This window comes from Chelonia mydas, chromosome 2 (genome assembly GCF_015237465.2).
Source record: "Chelonia mydas isolate rCheMyd1 chromosome 2, rCheMyd1.pri.v2, whole genome shotgun sequence".
NCBI lineage: Eukaryota > Metazoa > Chordata > Testudines > Cheloniidae > Chelonia > Chelonia mydas.
In genome coordinates, this window is record NC_057850.1 from 99,260,896 (window position 1) to 99,279,799 (window position 18,904).

The following is an 18,904-nucleotide window of genomic DNA, read 5'->3' on the forward strand; positions in this document are numbered from 1 at the left end:
TTAAATTCATCTGATTCGAAAGTGCGTAGTAGAGGCATGTCTGGGCCTATTGCGGCTTGACTGAGGGTTTACAGTCACTGTCAGCATGAGATTCACTGCACCTATGCGTAAGGTAGGTAAAACAAAAATAGAAGCAATCTGGATTTCTAATGATGGCACTGAGCTTTCATTGTCTCTGTACAAGAAAATAGATCCCTGGCGAAGGAAACTGGGGGAATAAATAAATAAAAATAAGCCTTAAGGGGAAAAAATGGAGCTTCAATAAAATAGCACTTTATGGACATTCTGTAAGGTAAATTGCTGATACTAAAAGTTGTATGTATGAAAATTGGAACCCCTATTGTTTACTTATATGTACCAAAAGAAATAGGTCAGTGACTTTGTTTCCATGGTGACTATTATTGAAATAAAACAAACTGACACCCATGCGGATTTATTTTCCTATTCAGCGCCTTCTTCTAAAAATCACTCTAATCTGAGGTCGCCACTGGATATAAGCATGATGCCAGAAGAGAGCTCTCGCAATATAACCTTTTTTGCTGTTCATTAATGGGGAAAAATGTTTTAAAAAATCACATCAAAACAGTTCTGGTTTGTGAGTAGGTGGTGATCCCTGCTACCCCCGCTCCAAAATTGTCAGCACATGTGTCAGTGCTATCTCATTCCCTTCCTGGGGTTTGGCTTTACTAACAGCTGAAACTCCAGCCCAAGCTTGCCCCCGCACCCTCCCCATATTGGCTGTTTCTAGGATCCTCACTGCTCAGGCCCAGGTTCTAGATTCCAATGACCAGAGGGGCCACTTCCATCCCCCCGTTATGCCCAGAGTTGGTAAATGGGCTGAACTTAGCACAGTTAATCAGGGCTCATTAAAGGAAAGTCGTTGGGGTGCTAGCTGGAGAGCGGGGTTCAATTCCCTGTTCCACCACAGACTTCTTGTGTGACCTTGGCTGAGTCACTTAGACAGTCTAGGCCTCCATTCCGCGTATGTAAAATGAGAATAATAGCACAGGTGTTGTATATTAAAGCTTTGAAAGGGCTCAGGTAACAGGGGCCATATAAGTATCTTTGGTAGATAAAATCTCCCTGCAGGATTCCAGCAGTTCCTAACACAATAGGTATACAAAAGAACTCGGTCATCCTGTTACAGGTTCATACCTTTCCCCCAAAGCACATAAATTAATTTACATGCCACATACAGGCTTAGGCCTGTATGGATGTGGAAGTGGGGGAAAAGATGTAAGGAACCTCACAGGAGGCAGACTGACTGTGGTCTATGTGCGCCCTTTAACACAAGGTCTACATCAGACTAGAGGTCGAACAGGCATTATATTTTTATTTTTCAGAAAGGCACAGGCTAGATCTACTATAATTATGTTCAGTATTTCAGCCTGCCACAAGGAGAGAGCTGTGATAGCCTCTCTGGATGGAGATTTGAGAGGTGTCCAGTCTGGCTATGATATTCATGAAGTCCTTATTTGTATGTGTTACTACTGGAATTTGTGTGCAAGAAAAAGCAGTAGGGAAGACAGTAAATGGCTGACATAAAGTATACATGTCTGCAAGAAAATAGAAAACCCCAATAGCGGAGTTTTAACAAGGTGAATTCATTTTCCCCTGCCCTTGTATATGTATGGTGAATTCAGTGACTTTTGTGGGAGTAGAATTGAACTCCAGCTACTTTCCTTTTTCTAACAAGAAAAACTGTTTCCCCTTTAACTTGAACACTGAGCACACGCAACCATTTAGTGATGCTTTTGGTCAGGAAGAGTTTTATTTGCACCCTTCTTTCTGAAATTATTTTCAGTCAGTTTTGAATAGAAATCTGGATGTAGCAGTAGTAAAAACCCTTCAGAAGTGACAGCTGTTTCTCCTGCTCACAATTCTGCTGAAAGCAGCCTGGTGTAGACATATATTTTTAACATAAGAAATGGTTCCCACTCAAGACTTTTTGGCTCTCTGACAAACAGTAATGCAGAGTCACTGCTTCTGACAATTTCAAACAGCATATTGTAGACTGCACTACAGAGAACTGCTCACCTTTTTATTTTTAAACAAAAAAGTGATCTTTTTAAGTTCACTGACTAGCAGACTGTGCAACTTAACAATAGATCAACAACAGACCAACAATAGACCTTTCAGCAAAACATGAACTTTCCAGTCATTCCTTAAATCAAATGCTAAGGAAAACAACTCAGATAAAATACTCCCCCCACCTCCCCTTCCCAGCCTCCATAAAATGAAAAATTATAGTGTTTCATGTAATGCTACTATTATAACTAACTTCCCTCCCCTCGCCATTGTCCCTTGAAAAGGTTTAACTAGTCTATTTTAATTCAGTGCGGCAAAAGCAGATTTCTGTCCTCACCCACCCTAACACATGTTAAGTATCTCAGCTTAGTTTGCTGCTTGACCTCAGCCATGCTCTTTCTTAAAGTTGCCTCTGTCTCAGGCATGTGTTTCCTCAGAGGATTCAGCTGCTTATCTCCCCCTTTGATGATCTCTTCCAGCGCCACTGCCACTCATTCACTCCACCATTTTAAAATTCACTTTTGTCATCCCCTGCAGTGATTCCCCGTGCTTCTCTCTCTTGTCGTCGTTTTTAAGGCATTCAGATGAGTGCAATATAACAATGTATATGACTTTGTGGTGTCCATGTACAAGAGTGAGTTAACTGAATTACCCACTCAAACTCATTCAGCCCATTGAGTTGCAATTACTTACACCCAAGGGCTGAATTTGACCAATACTGTTGATCTTTCCTTATGAAAAGTTCTGTCTTCTGTGCTGCAAGCTCATTTACTCCCTGCCTCTCCCTCCAATTCCCAATGACTATCTACTCCTATGATACAGGGAAATTGTACATTCTGCCACCAGGGGAAATATTTAAGTCTAAATGTCAAAGCTATCAGGAATAGGGAAGATGTTCTTATTAGGGATAGCTTAGGAAAGATTAAATCAGTCCTACCACAATGCCAAGGTATGAATTCAATGACTCACCATAGTCACTAGCAATTCAAAAAATGCTAAGAAAGTACTGAAGTGTTTTCATATAGCATCCTTAAATTCCTACAGTTCTTTAATAGTTCGTTGGTTTTGCCAGAGAAGAAATGACTGCAGCCTAATTCCACCCATTCCCTGTGCCCATGGTGTCCTGTCAATAACAGCCCCTCCAAGGAACATTTGCCCTCTGATTCCAGTTCCATTTATCATGATACATCTTCCCTATTTCGCAAACACTTTAATATACACATTAAAAACAAATAATTAACACCAAGACCACCACCACTGGTCCCTTTGGGCAGAGGTTGTTACCATACAGTTAAGTCTTTACTAAAGACTAAGCTGGTTACATAGTCTTTTGAGATAGTTTGGTCTCCTCAACAGGCAACCATACCAGAAGTGACATCTCTTTGTCTCTCTGTCATCCGTCTCTGAGTCTAGCAAACTATCTCTCTCTGCAGAGTCTCCTCTCTTGCTGTGGGGTGAACCTCTGGGTGGTTCTCTGTCTCTCTGTTCTGTGATGATCTATGTTGGCTCTCTCTGGCTGTTGTGTCTGCTGGTTCATAAATGTCTCCCAGTCCTTTGGATCACTTGTCCCTCTTGCATAGTCACCTTGTTTGAGCTAGGTTCCACTGCACCCCTCACAACATCTTCAGCCCACTCCTTCTGGTGTCTCTCTAATGGCTGGATTTTCACAGGAGTGTCTGTCTCTGGGGCCAGTAGGTCCTTGGCTGACCTGTCATACTGTAGTGTCTACTATCTCTGATTGTTGGACTGCCTTGATCTTGTTGGGATCCGCTTTCAGGCCTTCTTCTGTGAGCAGAGACCCAATGTAAGTCACGCTATTTATGTCACACTTTTTTCTGGTTTAGTTTTATAGTCTCGTCCTTGCATCAGTGCAGAAAAGCTTGTAGTTCTCTGTCATGTTCTTGTTCAGCTTTTGAATCATTGCTTTCTTCACCTACAATAAGGATATCATGTGAAATTATTTTTACTTCAGGCAGCCCTTCCAGCACTTTATGGGTCTTCTCTACAATTTCTCTGGTGCTGGGCTTATTCCCTTCAGCATGCACAGTCATCTGAAGACCAAATGGTGTTGCAAAGATTGTACACATGCTAGACTCTTTATTCAGGGTTATGTGCCAAAATCCATTCCTCACATCAGACTGTCGAGATTCTGGCTTTGGAAAGTTCTGGAAAGATGTCATCAATTGTAGGCAGTGGATAGTGGCATCTTTTTAATGACCAATTCAGTGGCTTTGGGTCTATGCAGATGAGTGATTTGCCTGATGTCTTCTTTACCACCAGCGTGCTACTTACCCAGGCTGTACAGGCCTCTACAGGTACTTTGAAACCCCTGCTCTGCAGGCTTTCAAGCTCTTTGAATACTGGATTACATAGTGCCACTGGAATTTTCCTTCATAGCAAGAACACAGGTTCCACTGTGAAGCCTACTTCCAGTCTCAGCTTTCCTTTGAGACTCCTGTCACCTTTTGAAAACATCTCTATACGGTTTTAGAATTGTCTCTGTTGTCCATGGGACTACCCCTTTTGCTTCTTGCCTGCAGCTATAAAATTCTGATACTGCACCCTAATCAGATCCATGGCTTGTATGACTACAGTCTCCAAGAAGGGTCTGTGGTTCTTACCATCCACCACCACAAACTTCAGTTAGTGCTGTCTTGTTATTTTTTTGTGTTAGTTACTATGAAGTCACATTTTCCTATGGCAGCATTATATTCTCATTGAACAGTTTAGATTGCGCCTGCTCTCTGTAATGGGCGTGTCTGAGTCCAATTCACCCCAAGGAATCCCATTGGAGGAGGCCCCACTAACCAGCTGAAATTGCACCAGGCCTTTCTCTGTTATTGCACACATGGAGGTTGTTGTTGTCCCTGGTTATTTTCTTGTCCCAACCGCCTGAATGTGATCTGTTCTCAGATTCAAGGAAAGAGTCATGATGTCATCACCGCTTCCTGATGTACCGTCCCACTCTTGTACAAGTCTGATTGAAGCTTTCTGGATCTTCCTCTCCTCTTGCACACACTGCTAAAATGATTCAAGTTGCCACATTCCTTGCAATGCTTTCCAACTGTGGGGCACTTCTCCTTTACCTGCTCATGCTGTCTCCCAGAATAACTGCATCTTACTATGGATATGCAACTCTGGCCACCTGCTTTCCTTTGCGGTTGTCTCACTGCATGGATAGTTGTGACTCATAAGGCTTTCATCCCTTCTTTTATAGTTTCCCATGAAAACAAAAAAATCATTACTGATAAAGTTTGCAGATGACACAAAAAATTGGAGGAGTGGTAGATAATGAAAAGGACAGATCACTGAAACAGCAATCTGGATCGCTTGGTAAGATGGGTATAAGCAACAATATGCATTTCAATATGACTAAAGGTGAATGTATAGATCTAGGAACAAAAAATGCAGGCCTGTAATGAGGTCTATAAACCCCATACTGAACATAGACAGAGAGGGGAGGAGAGTCCTTCTTGTTTACAAGCAAGCAGCTTGATCACAACCCCTCGCAGCTGCCAGAGCTGCCAATCATGGAGGCAGGCACCCACAGCTGCAACCAATAAAGGAAATAAGACCTGCTAAAAAGGGAGGAGGGCAGAGAAGGAAGGGGAGGTAGGAAGGCCTGGAGTAGCAAGCTGGTGACAGCCCTGCACCAGGCTGCATCCAGGAAAACAGCCAGGAGACTGGCAGAGATGATGAGCCTAGGAAGGGACAGGCTGACAGGCTTTAAGGAGGGTGAGGGCGAGGGTCCAAAAACTTACTTCACTGACAGCAAACTAAGGGGCCAGTCAGATGAAGCTGAAGCCCCTTGAGAGGTCACCTCAAGAGGCCATGACAAGGCTATACTTACAGGATGGGGATTCTATCCTTAAAGCAGTGACTCTGAAAAAGATTTGTGGGTCCTGGTGGGTAATCAGTTGAATATGAGTTCCCAGTGCAACCCTGTGGCCAAAAGGGCTAATGCAATCCTTGGATGCATAAACAGGGGAATCTCGAGTAGGAGTAGAGAGAATATTTTACCTCTGTATTTGGCACTGGTGTGACTGCCGCCAGAATACTATGCTCAGTTCTGGTGTCCACAATTCAAGAAAGATGTTGATAAATTGGAGAGCGTTCAAAGAGAATGACTAAAGTATTAGAAAACATGCCTTAGGTTGATAGAGTCAAAGAGCTCAATCTATTTAGCTTAACAAAGAGAAGGCTGAAGGGTGACTTTATTACAGTCTGTAAGAACCTACATGGGGACCAAATATGTAATAAGATCTTCAGTCTAGCAGACAGAAGCTTTATATGATCCAATTGCTTGAAGTTGAAGCTAGACAAACTCAGACTAGAAATATGGCATACATTTCTACCTGTGAGAATAATTAACCATTGGAACAATTTACCAAGGGTTGTGGTGGATTCTCCATCACTGACCATTTTTAAATCAAGACTGAATGTTTTTCTAAAAGATCTGTTTTAGGAATTATTTTTGGGAAGTTCTATGGCCTGTGTTATACAGGAGGTCAGACTAGATGACCACAGTGGTCCCTTATGACCTTGGAAGACCTAAGATTCTCTAGTGAAAAACCTGTGTTGCTCCACAGATTCATTCTGCTTTGGGGAGGAATAAGTCTGCAGGGCTCCTAGGACTGCTGGGAGCCCGAAACAGTGGTGAGCTTCAGAGTACAGCAGACCTCTCTGCCTTGTTCCCCAATAGATAAAATAACAGTTTTACTTTCAGCCTGTCATCCTCCTGCATAGCCAGATCCGTTTACAGCTCAAACTCCTCCTTTCACTAGCTCCATCACGGGGCTAGGTTTGTTTGCAAAATCCAGGGCCCTGGGGGTCTTCAGACCCAGTTCTATGGCTCATGCTGCCAGCTGCTGCACTTCAGAGAACGCACCACTCAGATTCTGCCACCATGTTTCATTAGCCGTGACTGAAGCCGAAATGTAGGTGAACCTGAACAAGTGGAACTTTATTAAACCCCATGCACTGCTCTGTCCAGGTGGCTGAGTTGCTTCCAGCCTAACTCCACCCATTCCTTTCCCCCCTCAATAACAGCCACTCTAGGCTTCAGGTGCCCTCTGACTCCAGTTCCACTGATCATGGTACAGTAAGTGCTCTTTAAAAGGTTGAGGTGACTTGATTGTGGTCTACAACTACCTGCCTGGGGAAGAAATTTCTGATACTAAACAGATCTTTAATCTAGCAGAAAAAGGCATAATGAGATGCAGTAGCTGGAAGCTGAAGAGAAGCAAATTCAGACTAGAAATAAAGTGTACATTTTTAACAGTATGAGTAATTAACTATTGGAACAACTTACCTTAGAGACAAGGCAGATTCTCCATCATTTGCAGTCTTTATGTCAAGACTAGATATCTTTTGCAGAGATACGCTATAGTTCAAACAGAAGTTATGGGCTCAGTGCAGAAATTATTGGGTGAAATTCTGTGGTCTGGGTTATGCAGGAAGTAAGACTGTATGACAGTAATGTCCCTTTTGGCCTTAAAATTGCTGAATCTATGAATTTCTGAGCAGCTCTGAGAAGGAATTATGCCTGACTCAGATATAACCTATTTTCCCATTGTGTTTCACTGGCTGTTAGAGCCATAATGTAATCACAAGGTGTGTACATACATATACATATATATCTCTGCAATAAGTACATATTGGAGATATGTAGGGATATATGTAAGTATAGATCATATGTAAATATACATTCTCCAGGTATTTGATAGCATCAGCATTTCTGAACAACTTGTGAATATGTCAGCGCTGCTGCTATTGCAGCTCTACATCTCACTAATCCTGTAGTGGCAGGTAGGGTTTATATATGGAACTGCTGCAGTAAGACACATCACAGGTTTCTCTGTGATAACATACATAGATATAGTTACTGATATTTGGGAAGTTTTGAGTTTTGGGTATTTAGTTTTTGTTCTCTCCCCCCATCAAGGCACTCCAGACTCTTCCCAAACAATTAACACACAAATCGTAATAATAAAACAAAAATGTGTAACTATAATAAAACATGCAACATAGGAAGGGCATCATGGGAAAAGGGGGGCGAGGGTTTCTTTTCATGATTTAAAATGGCTGTTTCTGCTGCTTTTATTATCTAAAATAGTTCCACAAGGATTGACTGCCGTTTTAGATAGTAGGCCAGATTGTGAAACCTTTCCTCACCTTAATGAGCAGTTCCTCAGCTGAGTCATTCCAATCTGGACCATGATAAACAGGGTTAAGTTAGGGAATCCTGTACCTGCAGACCATTTCATAGAAAGATCCAGAGCTTCAGGTCTTCAACCAGCTTGGACCCAGTTTTGCCATTTTATTTCAAGTCTATCTTGACAATGTGATGACTTCTCTGTGTGCCTTCCACTGCGGCCCACCCTCCCCCCTTTGATATGCCCTGTCCCTTCTCTGACTTGGCTTTGAGAGCAGTGTGGTAAATGAAACACTGGAGGAGACAGATTAAAATGATGCATTATCCTGGAACAGGATCCCTGGAAATAAATCTAGAATTATGTTTTATAGCAGAATCGTAGGTTAGCTGCCCTGTGTTATAACTGATAGTGATGATTTAAATATAATCATAGAAATACTCAGTTAGAACATGAAGCCTAAGGCAAGGAATTAAACCATTTAGCCTGGATACCATGCAGTGAATGGAAGCCAAACATTTACGTTGTAGTCCATATAGTCTTTACAAATTGAAGCTGTAGCCCTCAAATCTCCCCAAGGCAGCTCTTCTCTCACATAACCACATCACAAAACTTTCCAAGACCTCTTGTTCTTTCCTTGCCCATCCATTGTGAACTCCCTTTTTGACACCACTCCATTATTTCCGCTTTGTACTGAGCCTGGCTGTCACCTCTGTCCTTAAATACAAGCAGTAACAATAGGTGCAAATGCACCTGGTGACTATTTGTTGCCATGCTCTGGAATTTCTGTTTCAAACTGTATTGTCAGCGGGCATCACACATAAAAGTCTGAACCGCAGTGCCAAGTACCAGGATATTGGGACTTCTGGACCTCCTTCAAATCTCTCCTGAAATCCCAACTTTTCCCACAACCCTTCAGTCAACAACCCAGCAATTTTCTCTCTCTTAAAAAATAAAAATAAGCCAAAAGAAGAACTAACTCAGTGTGTGTTATCCCTGACAACTCTCTAAAATGGATTTTTGGTTTTGTTTTTTTAAGACTGGATTCTACAGTTAAGCCCAGCGGCAAGTAGAAAGTTCCTGCGTAGATCTCATACCAAAGCTCCTCTTAAAAAGCTTTGCTCTTGTATGTGATTTTCTTATATGAATGGATTTTTTAAAAGATCCAATACACTATATAGCACCTTCCATCTGAGGATCTTGGCATGTTTTACAAACACTATATAATCTCGCAATACCCTTCTAAAGTAGGTGTAACTACATCCTTTTTTCAGATGAAGAAACCGAAGCAGAGAGATGGTAAATAACTTGCACAGGTCACACAGAACATCAGTGGCAGAGCTAGAAAGAGTATTTTTTTCTTGACCTCCAGTAAATGCTCTAATCAGAACAACATCCTTCCCTACATTTAAGTGTACTTCCAGTAAAAAGCAGAAGACGATGAACTCTGTTTTGAGTTAAAAATATACTTTTATTCATAGAGAGTGGCTATGCTGGTTTTGTTTGAAATGACTAAACTACTGAAAGCAGACTTGTTTTCTCTCTTTCCCCCTGATAGATTTCATGAGGGAGTCCAAACCAAATGTACTAAATGCAGAGAGGTTTACAGCAACAATATTTTGTTTCTTGTGAGACCAGTCTGAAAGAATCATATATAAAGGGAGACTTTCTTTTCTCAGAAACAGGCAATGAAAGCTCCACAGTTGTTTAAAATTGTGTAATTTTTGTTCGAAAAAGTGTATCACTGAGATGAAACCAACCACAAATGTATGGTTTAACTTTTTAAGTAACATATCTGAATTTGGGAGACATCACATTCCGTATCGTCTGTGGAAAGGCTTTTTGTACAAAGGCCATAGCTGCTAATCAGGTAGTGACAGGATCTTTTCAGGTAAGGCCAGGTCTATGCTAGAAACTTTTACTGGAATAGCAATGTCCGTTAGGGGTGTCATTTTGTGTGTGGCTATGTCTACACTATGAACTAGGGATGCGATTCCCCTGCTTGGGTACACATACTCGCACTTGATCTCATTGAACGAGTGTGAGTATAAACAGCAGTGTAGCCACACTAGCACAAGCATTGGCAGCAGAAGCACAGCTGAGCCATGCTGAGCATATACCCATTGGTTTCAAGTGGGTTTGAACTCACGGCCGCCACTACTCACACTAGCTCAATGAGAGCTAGCATGAATATGTGTGTACAAACTGGGGAATCACACCCCTAGCTCATAGTGTAGATGTAGCCTATGTGTGTGTGTGAGAGAGAGACATTTCTGCACCTGCAAAAGCTCTAGGGTAGATGCAGTTATACCAGCCAAAGCTCTTTGTTGGTGGCATAAGTTGCATCTACACTAGGAGAGTTTGCTGGTATAGTTATCCTGATATAGCTATGCCGGCAACCATTTTCTAGAGTAGAGTAGGCTTAAAGTTCCTTGTGCTATTGTCCTATTGGGTCTCATAAATTCAGCAGGATCAGGCTGGCTTAGATGGGAAAATTCCAAGAAACAGCTGGAGGAAGCAGTGCTAAAGATTTAGGTGACATTGAACCAGTGCCCCAGTGACATGTTGAGAAGGACTTAAGGGCACTTTCAGGAGCCCTTTGTTAAAATTCTACCAAAATGAAAGTTGGGACGATTTCCCTGTTTCTCTAGAGACTCTCCCATCTTCATATGGCTAAATCAAGGCACTTGAGACAATTTATCCCTGGGGGGTTTATAAAAATATTTCTGCTGAACAATTTTGTTGCATTTGGAAGAGAGCAGATGGTACCAAATGCGAGGTGCTTTCAAAACACTTCTTTGGGGAAGAAACCCTAAGATCTGCAAACAAGGATAAGACCCATTGTTATGGATCTGCAGATTGGTCCTGCAAAGAAGAACCCTAGATTCAAAACAGTGTCTACAACCTTATTTCAGATTATACCCTTATATTATGAATATGCCTTCAGGATTCTGTGGAAGTGCATGCTATATATCCTTCAGAAAGATGTAGCAGGCACTGCGCCTTGCGCTGACTCTGTTCCTGTTCTGTTATGGAATGGGATGTGTAGCAGCCCCAATGGCACTAGAATCTTATTACTTGTACTTAAGGGTCCAAGGGCTGTAAGTGCAGCTGATCCTTGTTCAAAATGGCAAGTAAAAGAAGACTCTTTGGTCCCCATAGCCTTCTGAGCACCCATAAGGGCCAGCCACAAACTGACAGAAAGACTGATATTTATGTTTGGCTCATCACTCAGCTTGAACTGTGAACCCAGATGGAACAATTTCACTTTGTGTTTCTCATGAACTAGCATGGTGCGAGGGAAAGGGGCTTCCAACACCGCAGGGAAAGATTTACATTTTAATTATATTAGATTTTGTAAAACATAACTTTAACAAAATCAAAGCTTCGGATCTAAGGTACTTAATCCCCTCAATCTCGTTATTCAAACGGAGAATGGAAAATATTAAATAGATCTTAAAGATGGGCCAACCTGTGAATATCAGATTTGGATCTGAGTTTTCTCACAGTTCAAGGTTATTCAAGTATGGGATTTTGGCTTGAACAATATTTGATGTTACAGCCAACTTTACATCTTGGATTAAGCAAAATGGTCTTTACAGTCAGATTATGAGAGAGTCTTTATCTTTCTGAAAGACATGCAGCAGTCATTCAGCTGAAATGCTGACCAAACTAAGGAGATATTTCAGAGAACTTTCTCTCAGGTATATGGGCTAAACACTTTATTGAGGAGATTGCAAAATAAGCAGGGCCAACTTGCAGTAAACTTTGCTTGTGTGTGACAGGTATCATATTAAATAACAAAATGTGGGTGGAAAAGTGGAAGCTGACAGTTGTATTGTTTGAATGACATTAATGTATTAGCATAAAGCGTTGAGTGAGTTAACACTATTAACTGCAATGCATTATGTCCATCTTGCAGTCATATGATAAAAAAAGGAATGCTGTTTATAGCACACACACAAATGACTTGTCCTGGTATTACTGGAAAACTCACAGCCCCAAAGACATGACTGTAATTTCCCTAGCAAAGGAACAAAAATATGACACTGGCCTTTCCTGACCCTAGAAGTTGAGTCTGTTGGCTAAAAGTTGACCTACTTCGCATTTTCCATTTTTTCCACTTTTTAAACTAATTGATGTTTTACTTTGTGACTATTATCCTTTTTTGCTCCAAGTAATAGCGTTAGAGTAAAGGTGGAGTTTTCTAGCACACAGGGAGAAAAGTGGGGAAAGACTTATGCTTTTGCAAGTTTATGGTGTATTTACACCCTGTATTTACTTACTAGTTTATTCCTTTGTATACCCTGGCAGAGAACAAATCCCATTTATACTGATCACAAATGCTGGTGAGTTGTAATACCTTATGAGTGAGCCCTTAAATAACAATTATAATTATTTATTAATTGTTTGTATTTCCATAGTACCTAAGTGTGCAAGACCCCATTGTGCTAGGGACTGTACAAACACAGATCAGATGCTGAATAATTATTTATTATTATTTCATCTGTAGATTTCAAAGCACTTTACAAGGGAAGAAAACTCCCATTATCCATGTTTTATACAGATGAGAAAACTCAGGCACAGAGGTGAAGTGACTGGTCCAAGATCAGATGGAGGCGGAGCCAGGAATAGACCCCATCTAGAGCCCTAGCCACTGGATGACACTGCCTCTCAACAGAAGGACATTACATCATTCACTATTAGAAAGTTGACATTTGAACATAAAAACAGTGCAAACTTTCAAACTAGTAAGAGGGATGTTGTCTAGGTGCAGGCATAGAAACCAAGAAGTTCTGGGTTCTAATGTCATATCAGTGGCCCTCTTTCTGTAAAATTGGGGTGATAATATTTCACACCATAATATTTCACACCTATGATGAGGTGAGTTTCCTTGTGAGGAGCTAGAACATCTTTGTGTTTTTATACCAATGGGTCTGTTTTATCATGCAATCCGTGTAGGTTAGAAGCTCTGGGAATAAAGTAGATTTAAAGAATCAAAATCTGGCCACCAGTTCAACACTTACATGCAACAGAGATGGTGCAAAGGGGCCAATAAAAGGACTCTACATCCTACCCCTCACAGCCACTGGCTTGATAGGATGGTAACCAAGAAAGATGATTCCACTGGAGGCCACTAGCAGCCAGTACAAGTTAGAGTATCCACAAGTCTGCTCTAGCTGTGCCTAGAGGCTGAATCGACTACTGGCTTCCCCCCAAAACCGGGATTGTATAAAACTTGCATATAGCCACCTCCCCACCACGCCTCAGGAATGGCAACAAGTGCAGCTCAGCTGGACCCAAGAGTCAGGGCCAGAAAGTAGAATTATTCTGGCCTAATTACAGTGTACTCTGCTACTTTGCAGGAGTGTTGTAATTCCTTAAAGAGAGATTATGATACCTTTCTCGTGCTCTGGAGTGCCTTATTCTGTAATAACCCATTTGAATAGGACTATTTGAGTAGTAAGCTACTACTCATCAGTGTAAGTAAGGGCGCCAAAATCTGGCCCTTAATGTATGTTAAATGCATCGAAGGCAAAAAGTACTGCATAAATGCAAGGTTGGGATGCCCATACCGCTGTGTAGGCTTGGAAAAAAACTTCCACTTCTGAAGATACACAATACCTACTTTCACGTATCAGACTAGGATCGAATCCTTTAAATTACAAGTGAATGTAGATCTTGTATTCACCAGCTGTCTCACTTTCCAAGTGGAAGTGAGTTTGGTGGTCTCATCCTGCACCCTGTTTGTACAAATTAGAAACAGAGCTCACAACTAGTCTGAGTTTGCAGCTGAAAAAGATGTTCCACTCCCGGGAGGTACTGAAAACCCTCAAATGTTTTGCAGTTCTGCAGCTAACACAAAGCTAACCACAACTCTCATTCACATATTTAAATTCAGTTGCTGCTAGTACATTCTTGCTGACCAGTGGGGACAAAAATTCTTTTCCTCCTCAGAATCATGTTTTAAATCCAGGTTATCTGTAGATTATTGGGAGAGGAAAGGGATTTGCCTAAAGCACGACTTGGCTACTGTGGCCCCCCTAAAAAGATCCCTGTGCGTGCTAGAACTGGGCTAGCAGCAGTCAGGCCTAGTACTATGCTAGGAACAACTATGTTTTAAGCATGATCATTGCTAATGTTGTTTTAACTGTTCTGTGGACAGTGAATTAGCAACCAGGCCTTCAACACGAGAAGCTGAATGGGAGCTGTTCTTGCCGCTCTGCTCCACTGACTGGACGGATTATCGGTGCATAGGTCAACCTGTGGGACTAGCAGATTGATAGAGTTATCTGCTAGAATGCAAGAGGAATGGCTTGAATCCTCACCCTTCCCCTGTTAAGAGAAAGAGCCATTTATATGGTGCTACAGGGAAAGCTGCTGGCATGAGAATGGGCAGAAGTTAAGCAGAAGTGAATATAGGGAGGCAAGCTTGTGTAAAATCAGTGTAGTTCCACTAAAGTCAATGGAGCTATTCTAATTGACAACACCTGAGGATCTGTCTCAAGGCGTTCTGAGCTTTTCTCTGTAGGTTGTGTAGATGGGATAGGAGCTGAAGGGCTATTAATAATCCTGGACTCCCCCCAGAGATACAGGCAAGACTTCAGCAAGAGAATAAAACTGCAAATAGTGACTGATCCAGCAGCACCAGAACAGTATGGAACATGCTCCCACAACCAGGGATAGGAGCTACAGACATGTGTGCTTAAAGGTTTGTTTTGAGGACAGAAAAAAAACAATAAAGAAGAGATGGACTATGGCAGGGAAGGTGATGTTCAGAAAGGATGAGAGCCCTCTGTGTTGACTTGGTATATGCAGGATTAATTATAGTTACCGTGCCAAATATCCCACTCCCGGAGGAGATCCATGCAACCGTCATCACACTAGAAAAAGCTGGTCTGATCTGCTCTTTCTGCTCAGAGACTCTGAAAACAGGGTTGTTTTAGTTGCACTGGTGGAGTTGTGTAAAAAGTGTATAAAGTTCCTGCCTCCTGTTTTTGTGGCCCCAATCAGCACCGTTCATTCCACTTTTCCAGAAGTTCTCAATTTTCCCACAGTTTTTTTTTTAAATAGATGATTAAATAACCATAGCTACATTCTCTCTGGGATCACTTCACTCTGTTCAGTCTGAGTACTCTTTCTGTTCAGAAAATGCTCAGTCTTTGCTCTTGTGGTTAGTGACATCAGCAGAATCTGTCAAGGGAATTACAGCCTTGTATTCACTCCAGAGCCATTGCTAATCCAGTGTATCCTATATTTCCTGGTTAGAATGGTCTAAAATAGAAGATAATGGAGTAGTGTTGTAGTATCTCTGAATTGACAGATCTTATGATTTGCTATGTGATATGGATCAGTGGGGAGACAGGAAGGACTGCTCCAAGGAGAGCACAGCAATGTGCTGCCCCTTACACTGGGCTGATCCTACAGCCACAATGTAGCCCTACATGGACTCTTCCAAAAACTAGCATTGCCTGGAAGCTGCACAAGTCTTTTATGCCTGATTTAAATGCTCTTTTTCCCTTTTAAAAATAAAAAGGAAATGAAAACACAAAAATGAATCAGTGTAACATTAAGGTTACAAGATCAAGTACAGTAAAAATCAGGAAATCCCAAAAGTCTGGTTTGCTCTGGCAATGTTAACTCAGCCATACTGGTCCCATATAGTATTTTCTGCACCTCTTCCACTTGTTAAAAGTAAATGTTAACATTTTTTTCTTTACTAATGTATAATACTGTGAAATACACAGAATATTCAGTTTTCAGAGTAACAGCCGTGTTAGTCTGTATTCGCAAAAAGAAAAGGAGTACTTGTGGCACCTTAGAGACTAACCAATTTATTTGAGCATAAGCTTTCGTGAGCTACAGCTCACTTCATCGGATGCATCCGATGAAGTGAGCTGTAGCTCGCGAAAGCTTATGCTCAAATAAATTGGTTAGTCTCTAAGGTGCCACAAGTACTCCTTTTCTTTTTGCGGATATTCAGTGTGGCTGATTTAATGCTGCAGGGCACTATGCATGACCTCCCAACTCTTACTTTGCCGAAGCACTAATTTTTTGCATGTGAGGATTTTACATTTGAGGATGTACTTGTTTGGAATCTGACAAGTGACACTTTGTTTTCAGTTTGCACTAACAAGCAGTTCCTTTATTATCAAAGAACACTTCACAAAATCATCTTAGAGAATGCATATGAAAGCACAGAACAAGCGTCTTTCATCCTACTTCATGCTGGAGAGAAAAGTGTAGTGTTTCTAGAAAATATTCTGTTTTGGCACCATTTGAAAAGAAAGCTTAATTAAAACTATGATTTTTCTCATGTAGAGAAATATTCAGATAGAGTTTTAGGCATATGTATCCAGTTGAAGGCCTTGAAAAATGCGGATAGATTTTGCTTCAGTCTGCCAGTGTTTTCAACAACTATAAAAAAAAAGTGGGCATAGGGGAGACATTTGATGATTTAGTTGGGGATTGGTCCTGCTCTGAGCAGGGGGTTGGACTAGATGACCTCCTGAGGTCCCTTCCAACCCTGATATTCTATGATTCTATGATTCTATTTGGAAGCAACCTTAGCACTAAGATAAATGTAACCTACCACTGTGTGAATGAATGGTTAAAGCCTTATGTTGCAATGATATCAAGTTCACATTCTGGGTTTGTCTATGTTGCAAGTGAAGGTTTGATTGTAGCACAGGTAGGCATACCCATGTTAGCTTTAAGCTAGCTAACATGGGCATCAATAGTAGTGTAGGTGTGGTGGCAGGAGCTTCAGCATGGGCTAGCAACAAGAGTATGTACCCAGGCTTCCTGGCCTGGGAGAATTGTGGTTTTGCACTCGCCATTATAAACACAAAACAAAAACAAAAAAAGAAAGAAGATACTAAATGCATGATTAGTCTGGCTTGCTAGAGCACATGTCCCTAGCTATGTTCCTCAATTTGGAGTGTCCTGATAAGATCACACTACATCTCACAGAACAGTGAGAGGCAGAGACAGTGCATGATACTCTTGAGTATCTTTTAGAAATGCCATGGAAGGCACACTATATATGAATGTGTGATACTAAAGGAGAGTGCCTAATGGGGAGAAAAAGTCTGTGGGAGTTGTTTCTTATTTCAGGAAGTTAATCCAACAAAATACTGGAGTAGAAATAGTACATCCTGTGATGGGGTGACAGCCTGTTATGGACTGGAAAGAGGTTAATAGGGAAGTAGTTAGGATGGTGGTGCAATTGATGTACCTAATTAGTTGTTTCTCAGTCAGGGGGGTAGGACTAGGAGGCATCAGGTGATAACTTAATGGATATCTGGTCCCCATAGATGGGGAGAGCTCATTCTGAAAGGGAGGAACTACAGGGTACAGAGGGACTACAATGAAAGGGCCTGAGCTAGAGCCTGCAAGAGAGCAGAGACTCAAATGACACATTCTGAAAGGCCAGTGCTCAGTGATGAAACGGGGAAGGGAAGGAGAAGACTCTGGAGTAGCGGACAGTGAGGATTGAAGACAGAGCCCAGAGAAGGGTAGATTTGTTTAGACTCGGATTACTAGTTTGAGGTTTTGTTGCCCTGAAGGGGGTTGGATATAAATGCTGCTCAACCAGAGGGCTGAATTGCACACAGAGACAGCTGACCTGCAGGTGGTGCTAGAAATGCAGATTCCATCAATATCAAGCTCTGCCGCAAGGGGGCGCTCTAATGGTAAGTTGGCACAACACATCCCTTCCAACTAACTCTTGATCTCCAAGCCTCCTAAGTAGTTAGACATTTTGGAGTGGAAATTTTGTATGTCCCAAGTCACCATTGAAAAGCATCCATGCAGTTTTGGCTGCTCATTCTAACACTTATGTATTTGGATGGTGCTGTGTCTGCACACAGTTGCTTGGACTTTTCAACAGGGATTCAGTTTCAATCAGGTGTTTGAGTGGATAGCCTATAACTGCTATTTCTGCCAACTAGTGGCCAGGCACTGGGTGAACTTTTCTAAATAACAGAGTCTTTTGTCTGGTGGGTGAAGGTTTTAGGTCTATGTTGTACATGTTACTAAGGGCAAGAATAAAATAAAATAATAATTTGCCTTTCTTTAGCATCTACCATCCTGAGGTCTCAGCATGCTTTATAAAAACTAATTAATCAAGCCCTGTGCCATCCCTCATATTGAATTCACTAGGAGTACGTACGCAGGTACACAGCCCCTCCAAAAATCAGGCCACTAACTTAGGTGCTTAAGGATGGATTTAGGTGTCTACCTTTGGGGACTCACATTTGAAAATTTTGGTTTAACTAGTTTTAATAAGCTTATCTTTAATAACTCTCTTCACATGTCTTACACTCATTCTGTTAGTGCTCTCTCTTCTGCATGAAGACACTTCTTTGTGTCAGCACTAAGACATCAGAACCTCATTCCTTTTTGCAAATTTTTTGCATCTTTTAACATTTATGTACTTTAAAAAAGAGTAGCTGAGTGTTTGTAGCTACAAAATTATAGTAAGTGCTTCAGACACTGACGACTAGTTAGTAGCATCAAAATGTACCGTATAATTCAGGACGTAATTGCCAACAGGCATTCTTGGTGTGCGGCGTCCCAGCAAATTATGTCACTGGTACTTAACCATTCAGATGAGCGAATCACTCAATCCCCCAACATGAGTAGTCTATTTGCTCTGAAAACTGAGTGTTTCATCGAGTTATATGACACTCTTTCACCTACAATGAAAGGAGGGGCAATGT